At 35.3% G+C, this 22046-nt stretch overlaps 2 pseudogenes; one reads left to right on the forward strand and one right to left on the reverse strand.

Moving 5' to 3' along the window:
* Window positions 1-12303: 12303 nt before the first annotated feature.
* LOC132628781 (probable purine permease 4) lies at window positions 12304-13722 on the reverse strand (annotated as a pseudogene).
* Window positions 13723-19187: 5465 nt separating this feature from the next.
* Window positions 19188-20340, forward strand: LOC132609591 (probable purine permease 4; annotated as a pseudogene).
* The last annotated feature ends 1706 nt before the right edge of the window (window positions 20341-22046 follow it).

Consider the following 22046-nt stretch of genomic DNA (forward strand, 5'->3'; position numbering starts at 1 on the left):
TCCACATCCAACAAATATGTTCCAATCATAACTCTACGGATTAGAAGAGTTTTGGGGACTTGGATTCAACCTAGAATCATGATAAAACTTACCTTGGAAGGTTCTTAAGGTTGGGTACTTGTTCTCTATAAGTTTAGAGAGAGTTTTTGTGAATGGAATGTTGGGGAAATAAACCCCAAATCCCAAATATAACAAAAACAAAACGCGTAAACCCGACTTTTGACCCGAAATCGACCTATTTCGCGATGGTTCCGCGATGTGGGTGCATCGCGCAACATTCTGCAGCTAAAGACTTAGAGTTGCGTGATCGGTCCGCCAAGCGGGACCATCGCGCGCTCTCCCACGCACCCTCACGCGCCCCGAGAAGCGACGGGTGTCGGTTCTGCACAGTATTCGGTCAAAATAGGCATAACTTCTTGTACATAGCTCTGTTCAAGACCCATAATATACCGTTGGAAAGCTATTTCAAAGGGATACAACTTTCATCAAGGAGGTTTTCCCAAATTCCAAATTAATAGAGGGGTTATGGTCGTTGGAAGTAAGACCTTCTATAAACTCACTTGCAAACATGCCCCGTAGAGTGGCTTCCAACTTTGCTTTGCCCAAAGACATTTCTTATGACTTGATTGGTATTCAAAACACTTCCTATAACCCTCATATTGGTTCCATTATATTATCATCTTATGAGTCAAACCTTCGCCCGAAGCTACGAGGTGTTACACTTATAGGGTCCCCATGTATCAATATGAATAAGTTCAAAACAATTCTTGGTTTTAATGGAACTCTGTGTAAAAGGCAATATAGATTGTCTTGCAAGAGGGAAAACATCACAAATGCAATCATCAGAAGAATTAGGTAAATTCAAACTAAGATTTCTCATTACAGTAAAGGGCATGTGGCCTAGCCTTTGATGCCAAAGTCTTACATCATCCTTACCTCTTACAGCAACAGAAAAATAACTACTAGGGACATTACAACTTGAAATAGATTTGCTAGACTTAGTGCTAGTACTTTCTTGAAAAAAGGATTGAGTAGAATTAGAAGAATTGAGAAAATAGATCCCATTCCTTTCTTCACCAAGAACCAGAGGCTTCCTCATTGAAAGGCCCTGTAAAAGACAACATGTAGGAGAGAACATTAGTGTACATATGAATTGAACATAGAATTTATGTACTGAGATTAGGTTTATTCTGAATGATGGGACAAATAGTACATTCTTCAACACCAGGTAAGGAAAAATAGGAACAGATCCTGCATGAGTCACCTTGACAGTGAAAGAGTTAGGCAATTTAATGGTTAAAGGAACCTTTAGAACTGATAAGGTAGTGAAAACTGTAGGATCATAGGACATATGCTCCGAGGCTCCTGAATCTAGAATCCAACACCCAGAATTTGCATAAGTAAAATATGCTAAAGGATTGTTTGAAAGATACCAGCATATTGAATCACATTAGCTTGCACATCTGAAGGTGCACTGGGAGGAAATGCACTTTGTCCAAGTTGTGCACTCTGAAACATTTGATTCAACTGCATATATTGATCCTGGGAGGAAGCTTCATTGGCAATACTAGGTTGCACACCTAGAGGCTGTCCTTAAGTGAAGGGTCCAGACATCCGCTTCCATGCCCTGTGAAACCAGGCTGCGTACTTGTTGCTTGCCCTTGAAAGTAAGGTCCAAACATCTGTTGTCCATGACCTGAGAAGATAGGTTTAAAACCTGTTGATACACTATTAGCAACTCTATTAGAATTTTGTGCTTTCAAACCCTTTGTAAACTTGAAATCTGGGGGCTATCCTATCACCTTGTAACACTTTTCAATTGCATGTGCTGTTCTCTTGCAATATGAGCAATAAAGATTGCTATTGTAGTTGTTGTTCTTTCCTTTGGAATTCTAATAGAAATTTCCTGCACCAGATTTCTGTTGGTAAATATTTCCTGCACTAGACTTCTGTTGAGTCACATGAAAAGAGGATGTTGCTCCTGGGAAATGTGGGTTAACATAGACCTCCCTTTGTTTCTCATCTTAAATGAGAAGAGAATAAGCAGTGTTAACATTTGGTAAAGGAGACAACATGAGTATGCTGCTTCTTATAGGTGCATAAAGCTCATTTAAACCCATCAAAAGCTAAATCAACCTCTCATCTTGGATTGATTTAAGCATCTTTTGTTTTCCTTCACAGGTGCAAGCACAAGAACAACTTACCTTGGTATACAAGGTATCTGGCTCATCCCAGATCTTCTTTATTTTGGTGAAATAAGCTGCTACGTCTGATGCACCTTGTGTTGAATCCACAAGTTCTTTTTGCAGTTAATAGAGTTAGGCCCCATTTGGCTGACCAAACCTATCCTCTAGATCTTCCCATAGCTCCCTATCACTTTTGGAATAAAGTACACTTCTAGCTATGTCCTTTGATAGGGAGTTCAATAGCCATGAAGTCACCACGTTGTTGCATCTATCCCAAAGCTTGTGCTCAGGTGAATCTGGTGAAGGAGCTTTGCAGGTTCCATCAATAAACCCCAGTTTGTTCTTTGTTGCAAGTCCAATGAATATGGACCTCCTCCATCCATCATATCAATGACCATAAAAGGTGAAGTTGACAAGATTCATGCCAGGTGAATCTGAGGCATGAAGATAGTAAGGACTGCTAGAATCAACAGACCCATTGTTAGTAGTTTCTTGTATTTGAGTAGTGTTTTCAGCCATTTGTGTTGATGTGAAGAAAAGAGATCACAGAGAAAAGAAAGAAAGGAACAGATTCAAGTTGATATTAAAATGAAAGAAGAGAAAAAATGAAGCTCCAGTAGATGAGGATCTCACTGGCGCTCTGATACCATATTGAAAGACGAATAGAGAAAGATACAAAATTTGAGAAATTTTCCTTGTATTTTACTTCATTGATGATGTATCATATTTATACAAGTATTGTATGTACAAAAAAATAGGGAATATCCTAAAACACTTTCTCGAATCTTATTGGCTAGAAAAATAACAAACTCTGTACAAAACTTTTATTTGTTACGTTGCTAATGATGGTAGGACAGCTGTGTGCTGAGTTGTATTTGTTTCTGGGCTGTACTTGACAATTGGACCAGCACCAAACTAATCTATGTTTGTGGGAGTTGGGCTTGAGTGATAATTTGGCCCAAGTATTTCTCTATCTGGTCCAAGTATTTCCTTATATGATCCAACACATGTCTGCTTCATAGACTTAGGAAATAATGAAGTTGACTTCACCATTTCTTCTTCTTCACTTTGTTCATTGACATTGTTGAGTTCAATAATGTCAACAGAGTAAGAAATTTAGTTTTCCATCCTTGCAACCTAGTAGTGATCCGGTATAAAATGTACTGATAGTCGGAGGATTTAGGATGGAAATTAGGCATGATGAATCCTAGGTATTTTCCAAAGTGTTGGGGAGTAACAATGTTAAGGGAGTGGGAGATTTGGTCTTGAAGGCAAGGAGGAACATTGGCCGAAAATAGAAGTTTAGACTTAGCAAAGTTAATATGTTGGCCAGAATGATCTTTAAGTTGATTGAAGTAATAGTGGAAGCATTTTTCATATCGGCTCGGGCAAGAAGAATAAGATCGTCGGCGAAAAGTAAGTGGGAGAGGGAGGGTCCTATGCAAGCTAGTTTAACAGGTTGCTTGTATTTGTCAATAGTAGCCTGATCAATTAGACGTGAAAGAGACTCCATGCAAATACTGAATAAATAGGGAGATAAAGGGTCGCCTTGTCGAATCCCGCTTGATAGTTGGAAAAAGTTAGTAGGCTTGCCGTTGATCAAGATAGAGATTGAAAGAAGTAGTAGCACATGACATAATAAGGTTAATAAGAGGAATAGGGAAATTTAAGCTAAGTAAGGAAGCACGTATAAAAGACCATTCAAGACGATCAAAAACCTTTTCTAAATCAATTTTTAGAAGCATATTCTCATGTTTACCGAGTTTTTTTATGAAAAGAATGAAGCGCTTCTTGGACAATGATAGCATTGTCCATTGCTCTAAGACCCGGTAATGACAAAGTTGAATTATAGCAGATATTGAGTAGTATTCCAAAATTTCTGAAAAAATATGGGATGTAAGCCGTCAGGACCAGAGTTTTAAGAGGTTGAAAGGAGTTTATAGCTTGTAAAATTTCAGTGTTCATAAGAGGAAGAGCGAGAAGGTGTTGTTGATGGTGCTCTAAACAGTTAGGAGCTAAGGAGGTACTACTGTTGGAGCACAAGGGGAGTTGCTAGTATAAAGGTCAAGGTAATGCTGAAAAATAGTGTCATGAATAATATGAGTATCAAACTGACCAATTTTCTACCGTATCTTGAAGTCCGAAAATACGATTGCGACGTCTGCGTTTAATAGTGGCGAGATGGAAAAATCTAGTGTTCACATCACCATCCAAGAGCCATTAGACACGCGATTTTGCTTCCAGTAATCTTCTTCTCATTTTAGTAAGTCATTGAAGTTGGAAATAAGTTCGTTTTCCTGGTTGTAGCGAAAACTATTTTTTAACTAGGGATCCATTTTCTAGAGACCTTGTAGTCGAGCAAGAAGAATTTTTTTCTTATAAAATATATTACCAAAAGTATCATGGTTCCAAGCAGTGACGTGTACTATAAAAGAATGTAAAACATGTTGGTAGTTAAAATTATTTTGTCAAGAAGCAGCCACTACGTGAGGGAACTGAGGATGACGTAACCACATCGTTTCAAATTTAAAAAGATTAGCAGATTAGAAATAGTCCTAGTTAGATTTAATAACAAGGGGAAATGGTCGGAATGAGTACGTGGTAAATGCACAACTGAAGCATCTTGAATTTTACGAAGCCATGCAGGATTAGCAAAAAATTTATCAAGGCGTTCGAGGATTAAATTATCTTTTCTTTTTCTTTTATTATTCCAAGTAAAGCGACTACCCGCAAACCAAAACCCTAAGTCTAACATGTCTAAATTATTCAAGTAATTATTGAAGTGATAAGACCTATTCATATTAATAGGCAGACCTCCAAATTTATCAAAAGCAGTAGAGACTTCATTGAAGTCACCACATAAAAGTCATTCATAGCTATGCTGCTTAGAAAAGTTTTCAAGATTTAACCACATGTTTTGAGGCTGTGTGTAAGACGTACTTGCAGAAATAAGCGAAATCAACCATGGTAAGGAACTAGTAGTTACATAGTAGCATGAATTTCATGGGCTGTGATCGTAACAGGATCAACCTTAAGTTCATTTCCTCTCCACAACATAACCATGCCTACTGAGTATCCCGCCTATGACGCCTGTACGAGATCTGTGAAATTAAACTCATGAAGGAGGGAGCCATGATCCTCCATTTTGTTTCTGTCAAACAAAGCATATTAGGGTTATTCCAATCTAAGAGAATTTTTAAGGTACGACGAAAATCTGCGCCATGGGCGCCCCTACAATTCCATAACATAATATTCATTTGACTATCAATATTAAGGGTGGACGAGGACGACCCTCCAGGAGCCAATGACATTGCTGTTAGGCTAAACGGTCCAAAGATACTCTTAACATGATGTGATATTGTCCGCTTTGGGCTAAGCCCACACGGTTTTCCCCAAAAGGCCTCACATCATTAAGAGTATCCATCTCCTTATAAGTAGCTCCTTTTTCTTTTCAGCTACCAATGTGGTACTTTGTTCGCACACCCAACAATCTCCCCCTCGAACTAAGTTCCACATGGCTCATTATCATACCATGGGTCAGAGATTCAACATGTCTGTGTGCCACCCACATCGTCAGAGTATTTTTGGTCACCGAAGCCCAAAGTCTGTGTATGTGTCTTCAAAGCTACGAGTAAAGGTTGTAAACCGGCCCATAGACAGGAAAAGGCACTAAGTCGGGCCCCACGCCACACTCCGCCATCTTCATACTCATCCCGCCAAACCATTGGCTCTAATACCAGTTGTTAGGCTAAAGGTCCAAAGATACTCTTAACATGATGTGATATTGTCCGCTTTGGGCCAAGCCTGCACGGTTTTCCCCAAAAGGCCTTACATCATTAAGAGTATCCAACTCCTTATAAGTAGCTCCTTTTTCTTTTCAGCTACCAATGTGGTACTTTGTTCGCACACCCAACAATTGCAAGATGCATTGTCAAACAGTGGGTGCTAGGGAGTTGCTGCAGCGCCTGGTCGTCATTCAACTTTGGTATCATCATCGGGGGTGGAGCCATATAGGGCTGAGGGGTTCATCTTTCGGCAAAAAAAAATACTATTTATACATAGTTAAAATTATCCTTTATATAATTATAGTAGATGTTCAGCCCCTTTGGCTTCTTCGTATATTTACTTATTTAAATTTTGAACCCTTTACTAAAAATTCTACCTCCGAGGCTCCGCCACTGATCATAACTATCACATAATTTTCGTATACTGTCTGTGGGTCCATTCGAATATTGAATGATGCATTCTCCAAGTTGTTTGGAATATTCACCAGATACCTTTTTTCTACATTTTCGGGCATGTAGAGTGTCAGTGGAGTGACCAAATCCAGTGTCTCCATGAATGTCTTGTGCAAGCTTGGTTGAACCTCGTCTAGGAGAGCCAGCAGGGGATTGGAATGAGAGGGCGGGGACATCACCGTACTGCTAGCTTTTATATCTGTAATGATGCATAATTATTATCATAATATTTTCCGTGTTTACCAACAGAAAAAGTACAGAAATAACAAAAACTTGAAAAAGTTTCTATACCTAAACCAAAAAGATGTTTTTTTAATGTTTAATCTATAGTTTTGCGCATCCTGAAAAGGAAAAGAAGGTGTGGTCAAGTTTAAACTTAATGGCCAACTTTTTAAATAAATTTGGATTTTGTCACCTTCTTTAACTGATGGATTTGGATGTAAGTTATTTGTGTTGATGATGATAAGTGTTGAAGATCATGATAGAGATGATCATGACAAGGTTCATGATATGATTAGTTAGATTATGATAAGGTTGATTAAGAGATAATCATTATTAATGATAAGATGTAATCATTAGAGATAAGTTGTAAGTTTTATTGTTCCATTAGGAGTCTAGCTATGTACAGCTGATATACACGATATACCGTGTCTGGCATGTGTATAAATACACTGCCCTTGTACTTGCAATTCATCCATTCAATACAAAAGCCTTTCTCTCATTCATAGTTGCTAGATTTCTCAATAAGATCATTGAAGCCATACACAAACCAGTAGATGAGTTCTTGAAAGAGTTGAAAAATATATGTGACGGTTTAGCAGTCATACAAAAACCAGTAGATGAGGATAGCAAAGTAATCAACTTTGCAAGAGGACTAGGTCCAAAGTATAAAACTTTCAGGACAGTCATGCTTAGCAAACCACCTTATCCAACCTCGAATCAGTTAGTAAATGCACTGAGAGGATTTGATCTTAGAGAGGATGATGGAGAAGATACACGACAAGTCAATCACAACACAGTCTTTACCGCTCAAAGGTCAAACAATAATAGGGGAAGAGGAAACTCCTATAATAAAAGAGGAAACATGAACTACAGCTCAAGCGGGAGAGGGTTCAGACCAGCTGGACAAGGTGCAAATCAAGGAAATCAAAATGCTCAGGCAAATGCAAATCATTCAAAGGAGAAGGAAGGGTCTGATGCTTGTCAAATATGTGGTAGGAACAATCACACTGCACTAAAATGTTTTTACAGGTGAGATTTTTCATATCAAGTATCAAAAGACTTGCCTCAAGCCTTGACATCAGTCAACTTGAATGAGTCGGATCATGGAGACAATGCAGCTTATATGGACTCAGGGGCAAGTGCTCATATGACAAACTCCTCAGGTAAATTGTCTAATCTGAGACCTTATAAAGGAAATGATAAAGTAGTAGTAGGAAATGGAAATGAACTCAATATCACACACATTGGTAGTGGAAGCATGTCTGGTTTAAAATTGAAAGAGGTTCTAGTTGTTCCTGAACTTAAGAAGAAACTGTTGTCAGTAAGTAAACTAACTAAGGACAATCACTGTACAATTGAGTTTGATGAATCCACTTTTGATGTAAAGGACAAGAGAACAGGGAAGTATCTGGCCAAGGGAACTAAGAGAGGATACATCTATGCTTTGGAAGACAACAACCTGCTAGCATTGACAGCAACACATACAAGGAGGAGTAGTTTTAGTTCTAGTGATGTTTGGCATGCCAGGCTTAGGCATCCAAATTCTAAGTTTTTAGAAGTTTTAGGTAAAAATAAGTGTATCAATATCACTTGTTGGAATAAAAATTCTATTGCTTGTGTTAGTTGTCAAATGGGAAAAGGTTGTAAATTTCCCTTTAGTCTGAGGAATAAAATTGAAAGAGAACCTTTGATGAAAATTCATTGTGATCTATAGGGTCCTACACCTGTTGAATCCTCACAACACATGAAGTATTATGCATTATTTGTGGGTGATCATAGTAGGTTCACATGGCTATATCCCTTAAAAAGGAAATCAGACTTTTTTGAAGTGTTTGTCAAGTTTCAAAAAATGGTTGAAAAACAATTTTCCAAGTTTCATCAAGATCTTTCAATGTGATGGTGGTGGTGAGTTCTCTAGTCTGCAGTTCATTAATCATTTGGAGAGTTGTGGCATTGTTAGGCACATTTCTTGTCCAAACACACCTGAGAAAAATGGTATTGCAGAAAGAAAGCATAGGCATGTGGTGGAAACTAGTTTAACATTGTTGTTTCATGCCAAGCTGCCTTTGTTTCTATGGGTAGAAGCTTTTCTTACTGCTGTGTTTCTGATTAACAGGCTGCCATCCTCAGTGCTTAAGAAGGAAACACCTTTTCATAGATTACATAGAGTACATCCTGATTATAATAGTCTTAAGGTGTTTGGTTGTAGGTGTTTCCCTATATCAAGGGAAACAACAAGTTCTCACCAAAAACTTATCCATGTGTGTTTATTGGTTACAACAGCCTTCATAAGGGATACAGATGCTATCACCCATCTACCAGAAGAGTGTTTATATCAAGACATGTTGTCTTTGATCAACTAACTTTACCTTATGTGCAGGAAAACAATACTGAAAGCTCTTCTGCAGGTTCCACTCACCTTGCAACATTTTTTGAGTTCTTCTCAGAATCAAAGAATGCAGCTAATGTATTGCCTACTCCTTGTGTTGTTCAGTATGATACTTCAGGGGAAGTGTTGCCATCAGAAGAATTAGAAGAAATAACTTCTTTGTCATCAGAAGAAAATGCAGTTGTAGTTCATAATGAAGTTTAAAATTCTAATGATGCAGCAGTTCAATATAAAGTCCAAAATGCTGATGATGCAGCTCATAGTGATCATGATGATGTAGCAGCTCATGAAGTCCAAAATACTGATGATGCAGCTCATAGTGATCATGATGATGTAGCAGCTCATGAAGTTCAAAATCCTGATGATGCAGCTTTTAGTGATGCTGATGATGTAGCAATTCATGATGCAGCTCATGATCTTGATAATCAGCAATAGTCTAAACAAATCAGTGTTGAAAACCAGCAGGGAATCCAGCTTGAAGTTGATTTGTCCAAGTTTTTCACAGATCAAGTCCCTTCTCAACAACTGGCTGATCAAGTTCCTTGGCTTCAAACTCAGCAGCAGATCATGTCATGATAACCAGGTCAAAACCTAAACACCTACAATTGACCCATACTTCATTGACTGCCAATAGGATAAACACTGTACATAGTGAGCCTAAGTCACTCAAAGAAGCATTGAAGACTCCACATTAGGTAAAAGCCATGAAGGAAGAACTTCAAGCACTGTATAAAAATGAGACTTGGATTCTGGTTCCTAAAACTACTAATATGAATGTAGTAGGGTCAAAATGGGTGTTTAGAACTAAAATGAAACCAGATGGATCAATAGAAAGACACAAGGCAAGATTAGTTGCAAAAGGCTATTTACAACTTGAAGGAATAGACTTTGAAGAAACTTTCAGTCCTGTTATAAAAGCAACTACCATAAGAATTGTCTTGTCTGTTGCAGTCACTCAAGAATGGTTTATAAGACAGCTAGATGTTAAAAATGCATTCCTTCATGGTCATTTTGTAGAAGAAGTATACATGAGTCAACCACCAGGATTTCTTGATCAACGATATCCTGAACATGTCTGTTTGTTGAAAAAGGCACTGTATGGTCTCAAACAAGCTCCTAGAGCTTGGTTTGAAAGGTTCAGTCTATATTTGCTTCATCTTGGATTCAAATGTAGTAGAGATAATTCATCCCTATTCACTCTTCATAGTTTAGAAGGTACAATATTACTACTGCTATATGTAGATGACATAATTGTGACAGGCAACAACTCTAAGCAAATGGATGAGATTGTGAGAAAGCTAGGCACTGAATTTGCTATGAAGGATCTTGGACAACTGAGTTTTTTCTTAAGTGTTGAGGTGAATTACTTTCCAGGAGGAATCCACTTGAATCAACACAAGTATGCAAATGACTTGCTCAAGAAAGTGGACATGACAAATGTTAAAGTTGTTCATACTCCTTTGGCTCAGAAGCATGGTTTACAAGAAGTTGTTGGGACTGCAGTTGATCCTTCATTATATAGAAGTATTGTGGGACGCTTGCAATACTTGACATTAACCAGGCCAGATATAATCCATGCTGTGAACCTTGGAAGCCAGTTTATGCAAAATCCCAACTTTGTGCACCTACAAGCTGTGAAAAAGATACTGAGGTGTGTGAAATGAACTATCAGGTATGGACTTTATATTACATCTCAGTCCTCCTTCAGACTATATGGGTTCTCAGATGCAGGCTGGGCAGGTTTTACAACAACAAGAAGATCCACCACTGGTTATAGCATATATCTTGGTGCAAACTGCGTGTCCTAGTCCTCTAGGAAGCAAAACACAGTTGCAAAGTCAAGTGCAGAAGCTGAATATAGAGCTTTAGCTGCCACAACAGCTGAGCTCACATGGATAACTTACATTCTGCAAGATATTGGAATATACGTAAAGTCTGCTCCAACTTTGTTTTGTGACAACATGAGTGCACTATACGTGACTACAAATCCAGTGCTGCATGCTAGAACTAAGCATGTTGAACTGGATTATCACTTTGTGAGAGACAAGGTAGCTCAAGGCCAGCTAGTCACTCAGTTTGTCAGGTCTAAGGATCAGCTAGCTGATGTTCACACCAAGGCTCTAGCAAAGGAACAGTTCTGGTTCTTCAGAGACAAGCTAAGAGTGGTGCATGCACCTCCACTAAGCTTGAGGGGAAGTGTTATCATGATAGAGATGATCATGATAGGATTAGTTAGATTATGATAAGGTTTATTAAGAGATAATCATTATTAATGATAAGATGTAATCATTAGAGATAAGTTGTAAGTTTTATTGTTCCATTAGGAGTCTAGCTGTGTACAGCTGATATACCGTGTCTGGCATGTGTATAAATACACTGCCCTTGTACTTGAAATTCATCCATTCAATACAAAAGCCTTTCTCTCATTCATAGTTGCTAGATTTCTCAATAAGATCATTGAAGAAGACAAAATACACAAACTAGATCCACTTTTATCAAAAGCTTTAAATAATTCTATTCATTGATGCTTTCCCATTACTCCCTCGTCCCTTCGGTCGTATTATGTGATATTTTTAATTTTTATATTTTAGTCCAAAATAAATAGTTTGTTTACGTAATTGAGAAGGTATTAATTTTTCTTTCAATTTATTCAAATTTAATTAAGTGAAATTTTACATAACTAAGAAATTATATTAAATGTGTGCTATTTAACAAGTAATTGAGTGAATACTTTTCAAGTGTGAGTGAATACTTTTCAAGTGTGAGTGAATTCCTTAAGGAATGTACTTAAGCTAAAAACACCATAAAATATAGACCGAAGAGAGTAATAAACATCATCAAGCACACATGCAATATGATACTATGTTTTTTTTTTTTTTTGTAACTATCTGGTTTCCGATCTCTATTGGTCCGATTAATCCAAATTCGACATTGCATACGTACGACTCAATAAACGAACAACATTTCTATTAGATATTTTTTCATTTCCTGAGATAGAATTTGAGATCTTTAATTAAAGATGGAAAGATCTGAGTCATTCCACCACACCCATCGATGGCATGTAATTGGTTAGGCTTCTCCTTCCAATGTACTGACTTTGTATCTATTTGTGTCAATTTTCAAGTACTAACAGAACCCCTTGGATCAAGAGTAGTCATGTTATCAACAAATTAATCCCATACAATGCTACTACTATTAATTATATATAAAAATAAAACAAGCAAACCAAAATCAGGAGACGTAAAAAGACAGATGTAGTAAAAAAAAATCTCTTTCTTCTTAACTTTGTTTTTCCATTTTACTTCTTGTTACTTACAAGGAATTGTTTACTAATGGAAAAGTAGATATTGAAGGCTAAAATTAAATGGATACATGACAATATTAAAACATTGACTCATAAACAAAATTAAATGCACAGTGACAACAATTACCACCATTAAAAATAAAACAAGATTTGGCACGACCATTATCTTCAGTCATTGTGGGTTACAATCTCTCTGTCATTTCTAAAATCTGTTGTTGTTAATCATCATCATTAATCATCTTATCTATCAAACAATCTTTCTTTTTCTCCTCCTCCTTCATTTTCATATACATTCCATACAAATACGAGGAAAATCCCCAAACACATAACAAAGTCGAAACTATTTTAATTCCACCAAAATTATCCCCATAGACTATAACCCCTCCCAAAACATTAGCGGCCATCAACGCCGTCATGCAAACTCCTCCAGTCAACGAACTTGTCAAGAACACCATTCCAGCAATACCCATAAAACAAAACTGCCATGTAACCACATTAAACATCACCGTTAACCAGTATGCTTTTTCACCCAAATCAAACACATTTTTACTCTCTTTTTTCATCTCCGAAAATTCTCCGTCTATAGTCATTCCCACCGCGGCCAAAACTGTAGCTGCAAATTCCATCACAAACTGCATTTCCACAACCATAGAATAACAATAAACTTTTTTATATATTTTTTCCATTAATGGGAGATGAAGAGCGAACAACAATCCAGCAACAAGTGTTGAGAAAAATCCTATAAAATACTTTGTTCACGTCAAACCCTTTGGTTTGTCATGGCTCGAACCCAAGGCTAATAAGACCGAACTAATTGTTAGTAAAATAACACAATTGAGATTTGCATATGTGATTTTTTGTTTAACTATAATCGCGGAAGTGATAAGAGTGAATGCTAATTGCGAAGATAAAACAGGATAATTCGTCGAAACGGGGAGATAAGAATTACCCCAAGAAAATAAAAGGTTGTTGAATCCTAACAAGAAACCAATTAAAATAGAGAGTAACAAGATTTTAGGAGTGAATCTTGTAAATGGTTTTGTATGAGTGGATTTAAAAACATAAAAAGCTAAATAAATAGGGAGAAGGAGAAGGGGAAATCCAGCAGATTGGATCCAAGTAGCAACCCACCGACTATCACCTTTGTGATTGAAATAGAATTTTGAGAGTAGGCTAGATGAGATTGAACCAACAAAAAGTAACATGTAGTTAATTCCTAGGAGAAACATGTAACGTTTCTTACGGGTAGCACTAGCGTTTGTTTCATGTTGGTCATGCATTTGGATTTGGACTCTACCACTTTTTTTGGTGTCTATGACTAACAACTCTCTTGAAATCTTGATGATCTTGTTCTTGTTGTCGGTGTTTTGCTAAAAACTCCATTGATTGGAAAAAAGAAAGAACAATGAAAATTTGGATTTGGTGTGGATTGGTAGGGGTTTTCTTAGAAAGAAAAGATGCTTTTAGTGAGTATATATAGTGAGCTGGCTAGGAAAAGGTGGACTATAGTGAGGGGCTATACGTATCCTAAAAGGGTAAGAATTTTAGCCTTTTAAATGATCTCCTTTTTTTGCGTACAAAAGTTTTTAGTTTATTCATTCATCGATAGTTTAAATTATCCTTTCACATTATTTAAAAATTAACTATATACGTTGAATGACGATAAATAGCTTTTTAAATAAGACAATTTATAATCTAAAATTGATTAAATGTGGAGAAAATGATAATTAAATGGGATAATAGCATTTTTTACCCTTCATTTATTAGTAAATTCTTAGTTTGGTCCTTGTGATATATGACTCAGGATATTTAAATTTCAATCAATTAAAATGTGTGTTCTTGGTCTTTTTATATAGAAAATATATTATATTTGGATTATTTTAGGACTATATTACCGTAGTAAATGAAGTAAACCTATGAACTTAACATCACACATGAGTAATTAAGTGGTGAAACAATTACTAATTATAGTAGATATTCACGAGTAAAGCAATCAAAAGTGCACATTAATTACTGTAGTTAAAAATTAAATGTTTTTGTTAAAATCATAAAATTAAAATTAGAATTTATCAATAACGTTAAGAACCAAAAATACTATTAAACCTAAATAAATTCTTTCCTTGAAATTGTTTGCTAGCACAGCATGAGCAAAAACCTTTCGGCTGATCATAAGGAGACTAGTGAGATAGGGCTAGCTACTTGAGTATCCAATATCACAATCAATCAACATGCATGGTGATGATTACACATTTTTATTGAGAAATGATCATATGATACGTGTGATAAGATCTACTTTTATAAGCAGAAGAAAGATGATATGTTTGATAAGATTTACTTCTATAAGCAGAAAGAAATATGATATGTGCAATATATTACCCACAATATTTTAACAATATTTTGTGTTTGCTTAAGAAGACGTATTTTTTATCTATTTAGTAACGGTTACAAGATGCGAACTTTCTCCTCATAACCTGATTTGAAGAGCCATTAAAATAGTAATCATACACAAACAAAGGTGATGAAGTAAGACGTGAGAAGACAATAGTAACAATAACAATCATATTTAGACAAAATGTCAGCTACAGTGTTGACTTCTCTGAATATATGTTAGACAGGTGGCCCTCCAAACTGATCATCGAGAAGTGACATGCATTTAGTAAGGTCCCGTTTGGACATGGTTTGAAACCTTGTTTCAAACCATGATTTCAAATCATGTTTGGACATACAATTTGAACATTTTAAGCTGTATTTTTTCTTATAGACATAAAAACCCCACAAATTGTGAAAACTATCAAAACATTCTCAATTCTTATATAATCTTACCAAATGAGCAAATCATAGTTTATAACAAAATTAGTACACCACTAGAAGGCCTTTCTAAAAAATGCAACATCAATTAATTAAACTTTAGTTCAATAAAAACGAAAATTTAACATGAATAGTAATGTAACTACTCTTTAATATAATCTTCCCACATAAATTAAAGGTTGGTAGACATAAATAAAGGTTGGTGGAAGTTAATGAGATTGGTAAATGATTGATGGGGGTAATTGTTAAAAATATCTACTAACTTATGGGTCTTTTCTTACAAAATATAAACTTATGGGTTAAATTTTATATTTTATAAATTTGAAACCATGGTTCCAAACGTATGTTCAAACGCTAATTTGAAACCATAGTTTCAAACCATGGGTTGGTCAAACGCCTACTGAGAATGTGTGAGTATTTATCATTTTACTCCGTTAAGCAATAAGCATCGAGAACCAAGGGATTGTGTCAACCTCACCACCATTATTTTTCTTTCTGTTTGTTTCAGAAAATTTTATATTTCTTAGTTAGAAATAATTATTTAATTTTAAACTTCTCATCTTATCTTTAGTGAGACGACATATAGTTACACAAATATCTATGAGTTATTTTAAAACACAAATTTTACATTATTTTCTCTATATTCAATCAAACATCACTACCTAAATTGGTACAGAGAAAAGAAACAATTGATAAGTTCAATCTCAAAAGTTTTTATTAGTATGAAAGTCATCGTACGTTTAAAACTACAGATTTAAAACTTATTCATTAAATGTCAACCGTTTTCACGTGTATATATACTGACTAGATGAATCATAGCCCGTGCTAAGCACGGCTCAATATTTCAATTTCTTCTTTTTGCGAAGGTTACTTTAGACAATTTCCAATTTCTTCTTTTTGCGAAGGTTACTATAGGGGTCGTTTGGTGTATGGTATAAGCTGGGATATTCCGGATATAAATTTATACCTTCTACCAAACAGAGTATATAATGAAGCACAATCTTAAAGATGGGATATCCAACCTTATCGCACTAACCTTGGGCTTATTTATCCCATCTCCCAGATGGGATAAATTAGTCCCGGGATTATAATTCTAAGATTATAATCCCGGGATAATTTAGTCCATGTACCAAACGACTCCTTAGAGCCATCATTTAATTAAACAGTCAAACCTCTCTATAGCATTGTTGGGTTCGAAGAAGCAAATTCTTTTGGTTGCTATAACGAACGACTGTTATACACCTATAACAACAATGACATTTAAATAATATTTAGTTCTTATAGGAAGAAAAGATGCATATATAAAATCTAATTTTTTTATTTTTAATTGCCAAATTATAAACTTAATCACACTTTGTATAACGAAGGAAAATCTTTTAATGAGGAAATCAATATTCTTGTCATGAATTGTGTATTGAAATATGAAAATATTTGGTCAAAATATCTAGACCTATTATTCATAATCTTAGAGATTTATATATCTATAAAGATGATTAATCATTATATTGTCAAAAGAGCGTACTATTATAAAGACACAAGATTGAAATGTCTCATTTTACTTTCTTGTGTCTTTGATTATAAATCTTGTATCTTTGATTATAAATTTTTATAATCAAACGGCCGGAATAAATTAAATATGTATAAAGATGATTAATCATTATATTGTCAAAAGAGCGTTCTATTATAAAGACATAAGATTTAGTTGTCTCATTTTACTTTTTTGTGTCTTTGATTATAAATCTTTATAATCAAAGAACGTACTATTATAAAGATGGTTGTTGCTATTATAGGCAAAAAACTGTTATTGAGAGATAAAATATAACATAAAACATCGGTTCCAAAAAACTTGGTTTTTTTTTTAAAAAAAATAAAATAAAATATATATATATAGGGGAGAGAGAATTACAACGTGGAGATTCGAACCCTCACCAATAAGATGAAAGTTCATGTAGCCAACAAACTGAGAAAACTTGATTTTTATATGAGAGGTTTGACTGTATAAGATGTTAATTATGGGTTTGAGATTGTTTAGGTACACTCATTTGTCAATGAAACAATTGACACAAAAGTATCCCGAATCCATTCCCCTTTAACATATCTTGAAGGGACAGTTTCTAGAATTCTAGAAATTCTTCTCAGTATTTTTCAACTCAAAGTTTAAATCTTTTTCACTTCTATATACTGAAGCGGAGACCATATGAAAGAATGAACAACAACAATCATGAACTTCAGCCCTGAAAAAGATAATAGTTTCAAAACAATTGACATTCTAGAATATTAAGGCCCCGTTTGTTCATAGATACCAAAAAAAAAAATCACTTTTTTTTTGGAATTTTGGAGTTGGAGTTGTGTTTGGCCATAGTTTTTGAAATTGTAATTTTTGGTGAAATGTAGTTATAAAAAAGTGAAAAAGTGAAAAAAATTGAAAGACAAGTTTTTTGAGTTTTTGGTATTCCGGAATACAACTTCAAGTTATATTCGGAATTTTCATGGCCAAATGCTGATTCCGGAAAAAAGTGGAAAAAAAAAACGGAATAAAGTGAATAATTTTTATGACCAAACGGGGGCTAAATTACTCCATAATTCTGCAAAATCTACTAATTTTCCCTTGCTTCCGAATGACAAAACAGCAAAAAAAAAAAAAAAAAAATATATATATCTTTGACTGTTGTTTTCTTCTTCTATATTTGTTAAATCAATAACATTGAGGACCTGCGTACTGGGCATTAGCTAAGAGGTGAGATTTACCAAAATGCCATTGTTTATGAATTTACACAAATGCCCTTGGACGACCATCTTGGCTCTTCTATACGGTAGAAAAGTTTCATATCCAAAATACTCATTCCATTCTTTTTATTTGTTCAGTTTACATTTTGCATTCCTTTTAAAAAAGTACTAATTTAATTGTGGGCATTTTACTAATTTTTTCTTATTGATGGTACTTAGCAAATATAAATTTTACTGGTAGAACTCCAAATCTCCAATTAGTTTGAGAAAGGCAACTTAACGATAAGGTAAAATTGAAAAATAATACTCTCAATTTGCTCGACTGGACAAATAAAGAAAAATCTACTTTTAATATACTTGACAAATAAAATAAAACCGCAATTGACATTATTTTTCCCCAAGTTACAACACATGCCTATTCTACGGCGACAAAGTGGAATTTCCAATTGAGAAATTCTTATCATGTCTAAATCATCTGATTACAATTCAAACATGAAAATAAAGTTAAAGTAATACTCGTGTACCATAATTGTGATTAAGCTTAAGACCATCAACAAGAATTGACAAGAACTTTTCCTATAATACCCAAACCAAGCAGCCAGCTTTTTTGTTCTTCTTTTTCGTGTGTTTATTCTTGGAATTCCAAGTGTAGGACTCGACGACTAGAATACGAAAGTTCATTTTCTTTCTATTAATTTCTGCAAGTGGCTATTAACCCTAAATAAATTATTTACAAAATCAAGAAAGGAAGGTATATCGAGGGGCGAGCATGAGCAAAACCTTTCGGCTGATCATAAGGAGACTAGTGAGATATAGGGCTACTTAAGTATCCAATATTACAATCAACGTGCATGCTGATGATTACACATTTTTAATGAGTAATGATCATATGATATGTTTGATAAGATCTACTTTTATAATCAGAAAAAATATGATATGATCGATCATATGATGTGTTTGATAAGGTTTACTTTTATAACCAGAAAGAAATATGATATGTGCAATACTACCCACAATGTTTTAACAATTGTTTTTGTTGCTTAAGAAGACGTATTTTTATATATTAACTAATTGTTACGAGATGTAACATTTCTCCTCATAACTTGATTTGAAGGGCCGTTAATGTAGTAGTCATATACTCACCAAAAGCATATTTTCTCCATAGGAAACCCCTCTCCCATCCACCACGCCATATCAAAATATTCATTGTTCTCTCTTTTTTTTTTTTTTTTTTCCATTTAATAGAGATTTTAGCCCAACACTACCCAGAGCAAGAATAAGATCATCAAGATCAGGCAGATTTTTCAAGAGAGCTAATGATCATTGACACAAAGAACCCCACCCAAAAAAGTGGTATAGTCCAAATCCAAATGCATGAACAAGAAGAAACAAACACTCGCAACCACTAAAAAACGTTACATGCTACTTCTAGGAATTAACTACATGTTACTTTTTGTGGGTTCAATCTCATCAAGCCTACTCTCCAAATTCTACTTCAATCACAAAGGTTCCAATCGATGGGTTTCTACTTGGGTTCGATCTGCTGGATTCCCTCTTCTCCTTCTTCGTATTTATTTACCTTTTTATGTTTTTTAATCTACTCATAGAAAATCATTTACTCGATTCACTCCTAAAATCTTGTTACTCTCTATTTTAATAGGTTTCTTGTTAGGTTTCAACAATCATTTATTTTCTTGGGCAATCTTATCTCCTCGTTTCAAAGAATTCTCTTGTTTTACTTTCACAATTAGCCTTTACCCTTATCACTTTTGTTATTATAGTAAAACAAAAAATCACATACGCGAATCTCGATTGTGTTATTTTACTAACACTTAGTTCGGTCCTATTAGCCTTGGGTTCGAGCCATGACAAACCAAAGGTTTTGACGAGAACAAAGTATTTTATAGGATTTTTCTCAACACTTGGTGCTGGATTGTTGTTCGCTCTTTATCACCCACTAATGAAAAAAATATATAAAATTGTTTATAGTTATTCTATGGTTGTGGAATGCAGTTGATGATGGAATTAGAAGCTACGGTTTTGGCCACGTTGGGAATGACTATAGACGATGAGTATTTGGAGATAAAAAAAGAAAGCAAAAATGTGTTTGATTTGGGTGAAAAGGCATACTAGTTAACGATGTTTATTGTGGTTACGTGGTAGTTTTGTTTTATGGGTATTGTTGGGATGGTGTTCTTGACAAGTTCGTTGCTAGGGGGAGCTTGCATGACGGCGTTAATGGCCGTTAATGTTTTGGGAGGGACTATAGTGTATGGCGATAATTTTGGTGGAATTAAAGTAGTCTCTACTTTGCTATGTGTTTGGGGATTTTCTTCATATTTCTATGGAATGTATATGAAAATGAAAGAGGAGGAGAAAAAGAAAGAGGGTTCTATAGAGACATTGATTAATAATGGTGATTATCATCAACAAGAAGAGAAATTCGTAGAAATGACAGAGATATAGGGCCCGGTTGACTTAGCTTTGAAAAAGTTTTCTTAAAACAGTTTATAAGCCAAAAAAGAATAAGTTGAGCTACCTCAACTTTTTTTTTTTTGTTTATTTTAAGCACAAAATGGCTTATAAGTTGGTCAGCCAAACACTCAAAAAAATCTAAGACAAACGGGCTCATATATCATAAGATATGCATGTGATTGTCGCGTGCATGTCCTTGTTTTTCTTTTATAAAAAATGACAGTAACAGTTGTCCCCATGCATTTTGTTTTTGAGCCAATGTTCGAAGGCAGTGAACTCTATGAATATGAAGATGCTGTCTTCTCTAAGAATGTGTTTGGTATGCCGGAATATATATTTCAAATTTTTCCTAATTGATTGGTCAAAGAAGTAGATTCTCGAAATATCTTTATGGGTATCTTCAACTAGTATCCGTATCCGCGTGTTGCACGGAGAATATTAAATATAATTTATCACAAGAAAATGTTACATGAAAATTATGGTAGACATAAAGGCGTGAGAAAACTCTGATTTTGTCATATTCATTAGCTTGTTATATATGTTTGAGTCCTTTTGCTCTTCAATCTTCATAATCTTATTGGTCTCAACTCTTCATTTTACCTTCTAAGTCAGGGCTCGTTTGGTTGGAAACAATTTATCCCGGGATTAGTTATTCCACCCTCAAGGTGGGATAAAAAAACACTATAATCCCGGGATTAGTTATCCCGAGTTTTTTTTCCAACCAAACGTGGGATAAGGCGGCACTAATTTTTAACCCAGGACTATTTTTGTTTATCCATCATACCAAACGAGCCCTAAGATGATTAAAATCTACTGTAGGAGCTACTTATGGTTTGTGACTACTAAGACTTGTTAGGTTTTTGGGTTTTCCCTTCCTATGTGGAATTGGATTAATAAAACCCAATCCAAATTGGACCAGGCCAATTTTGCCCAAAATTTCCTCTATATATAGGATCAATTTAGGTCTTATTTTTAGAACACAAGAGTGAGTTTATAGCAGTCATATAGAGAGAAAAACGTGAGAGAGAAAGCAGATTTTCGTCCAGAAATTTTCTGCTACAGCAGTCCGCTTTAAATTACGTTTCCCGATTCGTTAACCGTTGGATCGTGCTGAAATTTGAACCAAGGGTTCTCAACATCTGGTTCTTCGATTTCAATCGTGGAGATCGGATTTTGTGGTCTGTAGCTCTAGTTTTCAAGTACGAACAATAGCTCGTTTTTTTAGAATGATTTCTCTCCTTTCTTCGCTAGTTTTGGTGCTATCTTTTATATATTGTTGCTCCGTACTTGACTTTTTTGTTTTAGCCATTTGGAGAACATTGTTGAAACTCTTGTTGTTTATAGTGTAGCTTTTGTGGGCCGGAGATCTCGTGGATGTTTCCTCTTCACCTTGAAGGGTTTTACCACGTAAATTTGGTGTCTCTTGTTACACCTCTTATTTTCATATGTTGAGTTTCGCCGAATGCGAATTGTCCTAGCCTTGGGAAGTAAGATAAATTTTCGAGGTCATGGGGATAGACATGTTCATCTTGAGTATATAATGGAGAAAAACCATGTTTAGTAAGCTTCAGGAAGGTTTAAGACTCGTCGGATCATCGGAGTTAGGTTTCGGAGATAGTGGCAAAAATATCACATTCTGGCGCACTTTGCGGCGCAACATGCGTCCAGCAAACACGACATGCGGCCACGCAGTTGCG

This window comes from Lycium barbarum, chromosome 1 (genome assembly GCF_019175385.1).
Source record: "Lycium barbarum isolate Lr01 chromosome 1, ASM1917538v2, whole genome shotgun sequence".
Classification (NCBI taxonomy): domain Eukaryota; kingdom Viridiplantae; phylum Streptophyta; class Magnoliopsida; order Solanales; family Solanaceae; genus Lycium; species Lycium barbarum.